The 3,668-nt window shown below is 46.7% G+C and overlaps 1 non-coding gene across 1 annotated transcript; it reads left to right on the top strand.

Annotated features, from left to right (window-relative positions):
- Positions 1–3,014: 3,014 nt before the first annotated feature.
- trnaw-cca (transfer RNA tryptophan (anticodon CCA)) lies at positions 3,015–3,086 on the top strand. The gene has a single exon. It is a non-coding gene; the product is annotated as a tRNA-Trp (tRNA).
- Positions 3,087–3,668: the final 582 nt, after the last annotated feature.

Consider the following 3,668-nt stretch of genomic DNA (forward strand, 5'->3'; position numbering starts at 1 on the left):
CTGATGATATTCATTAAGTCTCGTTGTCATAGAGTCCTGAAGCATGGCAAGAGGCCCTTCGGCCCAACTTGTCTAGGGTGACCAAGATGCCGCATTCAAGCTAGATCAATGTGCCCACATTCAGACCATATCCCTCTAAACCAGTGGTTCCTAACTTTTTTAGCTCATGGACCCCTTGGGATTTTTAATTTTTCTGAGTCCGCCCCCCCTTCCCCCGACATTATTAGCGGAAAAAAAATACTTAAATATTATAATACTTTCCATAAAAATATCAGTGCCTATTAATTGCACATATATTCTCTTTTATTCTATTCCACAAACATCAAAAATATTTCAACTACATAGATTTAAATTTATTAGAACTGAAATTTAGGAGGCAACAGGGTGGTAGCTCTGTGGCCCCCTTCATTGAACCTGTGGCCCCTTAAATCGCAAAAAATGTCTGTGGCCCCCCCTGAAATTTGCCATGAAATATGGCCCCTTGGGGTTGGGAATATGGCCCCAAGTAGAGAATCACTGTTCTAAACCATCCCTAACCACATGTACATTTTTAATGCTGTCATATTACCTGACCATCTTGTAACCCCACTTTTTAAAAAGGGAGGGAGAGGGAAAACGAGGAATTACAGACCAGTTAGTCTAACGTCGGTGGTGGGGAAAATTCTGGAGTCGGTTATTAAAGATGGGATAGCAGCACATTTGGAAAGTGGTGAGTACAAAGGGCAGTCCAAGTTTTTCACACAGAGGGTGGTGGGTGTATGGAACAAGCTGCCAGAGGAGGTAGTTGAGGCTGGGACCATTTAAGAAACAGTTGAACAGGTACATGGATAGGACAGAGTGGGAGGGATACGGACCAGGCGCAGGCAAGTGGGACTAGTGTAGATGGGACGTTGTTGGCCGGTGTGGGCGAGTTGGGCCGAAGGGCCTGTTTCCACACTGTATCATTCTATGACTCTAAAGCTCCACAAGGTGTTAGCCTGACACACAACACGGTCCAGTGCATCTTATAACCAGGAGAGGGAGCTATTGAGCCACAACAGTGACTCAGAAGCAGAAGCTACCTGTTGAGACCAGAGGCATTGGCCACTCAGCAGGTCAGGCAACGTCTGTGGAGAGACAAATACTGTAACATTGTTGACTCACCCCCAGATGTACCCTGTCTTGCTGAGGTTTTTTTTCCAGCTGTTCTGCTTTACTGCAGTTCAGTTTTGGTTTTCCTGCTACTGGAAGGTTGGAAAAAAGTTGCCGAGAAGATTTACGAGAATGTTGCCAGGACTTGATGGCCTGAGTTAGGGGGAGAGGTTAGGCAGGCTAGGAATGTATTCCTTCAAACGCAAGAGGACGAAGAGTGATCTTATAGAAGTGAATAAGATTATGAAGGGGATAGGGTTGATGCACCATTTACCCAGGGGACATAGGTTTAAGGTGTGGGGGGAGGGGGTTAATGGGAACCTAAGGGGCAATGTTGCAGTTGTACTGGGTCTTGGTGAGACCACACCTGGAGTATTGCGTACAGTTTTGGTCTCCAAATCTGAGGAAGGACATTATTGCCATAGAGGGAGTGCAGAGACGGTTCACCAGACTGATTCCTGGGATGTCAGGACTGTCTTATGAAGAAAGATTGGATAGACTTGGTTTATACTCTCTAGAATTTAGGAGATTGAGAGGGGATCTTATAGAAACTTACAAAACTCTTAAGGGGTTGCACAGGCTAGATGCAGGAAGATTGCTCCCGATGTTGGGGAAGTCCAGGACAAGAGGTCACAGCTTATGGATAAGGGGAAAATCCTTTAAAACCGAGATGAGAAGAACTTTTTTTCACACAGAGAGTGGTGAATCTCTGGAACTCTCTGCCACAGAGGGTAGTTGAGGCCAGTTCATTGGCTATATTTAAGAGGGAGTTAGATGTGGCCCTTGTGGCTAAGGGGATCAGGGGGTATGGAGAGAAGGCGGGTACGGGATACTGAGTTGGATGATCAGCCATGATCATATTGAATGGCGGTGCAGGCTCGAAGGGCCGAATGGCCTACTCCTGCACCTAATTTCTATGTTTCTATGTTTTTGCACAAAGGATGGTGGGTATGTGGAACAAACTGATGGAGGAGGTAGCAGACTTTACGTAACCTTCCCTATCCCTGTAACTGTCCAAGTATATTTTAAACATTGTTAAAAGCCACCTGCCTCAACTACCTCCTCTGGCAGCTCGTTCCTTATATCCTCCACCTTCTGTGAAAAAATACCCCTCGGGTTCATATTAAATCTATCTCCTGTCACCCTAAACCTCTGTGCTCTGGTTCTTGATAGTCCTACACTTGATAAAAGGCACCCTGCATTCACCCTATCTATTCCCCTCGTGGTTTTATACACCTCGAGAAGATCGCCTCTCAGCGCTCCGTGGAATAAAGTCCAAATCCTGCCCAGCATCCCCTGATACATCTGTCCTTTAAGTCTTGTCGACATTCTTATAAATGTTTGAAGAGGGGTCTCGAACAGAAACGTCGCCTATTCCTTCTCTCCGCAGATGCTGCCTGACCCGCTGAGTCTCCAGCATGTTTTGTCTACCTCATAAATGTTATATTGCTCTGGACTTTGTCAACCCATGTACTGATCAATTCCCCCACCCTCTCACTTGTATCCATCTATCACTTGCCAAACTATGTCTAGCCCCTACCTCTCTCCCAGCTTGTACCCCCCCCCCCCCCCCCCCCCCCCCCCGGGCCGAATGGCCTAATTCTACTATTCCGTATGACCTTGTGACCTAATGAGTCTCACAGCGTGGACACTTTCTGCCCTTGCCCATACCGACCAAGATGACCCATCTACACTAGTCCCACCTGTATGTAAGGTCGCCTCTCCGTATCCTCCAGAGATGCTGCCTGGCCTGCTGAGACTCCAGCACTTTTATTTTAATGAAATAAGAGTTCCTTGTGTCCACATGATCAGCGCTGTTTGGCTGCTGGCATCTTTCCCACTCCAATGTCTACACGTCTTCTGTGAGGAAGGTGTAACCAGCGGACTTCGTGGCGCAACGGTAGCGCGTCTGACTCCAGATCAGAAGGTTGCGTGTTCGAATCACGTCGGGGTCACAAACGCTAATGATGGATTTTGTTATCGCGTGTTATTGGCGAGTCAACTCTTCACGTGGAAGACACATATATATGCAACTTCATTAAATAAACCACAGTAGACAAAAATCCTGGAGAAGCTAGTGAGGCAACATCTACGGAGCGAAGGAAATAGGCAACTTTTCGGACCAGAACACCTTCTTTAAGATACGACGATTTTGATCACCTTTGCCGACTGAAAACTTGCAATTGTTTCCTGGTGTGGAAAGGTCAGACTATTATTGAAATTCTGGAGGTTACACAAAATTCTGGAGAAACTTTTGCAGCAGCAGCTATGGGGAAGGGCACGTTGCCTATCTCTCGCTCCATAGATGCTGTGACATTTCTCCAGCTTTTTTGGAACCTTCGGTCCCGCAAGTTCCCTCTTAAACACAGAATTCTGGAGTTTTTCAGCGGGAAAGGCAACATTTCTGGTGACATTTCGGGAAGGTAACCTTCTTCGGACCCGCAATATCACCCATCCTTTTTCTCCGGAGATGCTGCCCGTCCTGCTGAGTTACTCCAGCATTTTGTGTCTATCTTCGGTGTAAACCAGCACCTGCA

The sequence above is a fragment of the Leucoraja erinacea genome, chromosome 39 (genome assembly GCF_028641065.1).
Source record: "Leucoraja erinacea ecotype New England chromosome 39, Leri_hhj_1, whole genome shotgun sequence".
NCBI lineage: Eukaryota > Metazoa > Chordata > Chondrichthyes > Rajiformes > Rajidae > Leucoraja > Leucoraja erinaceus.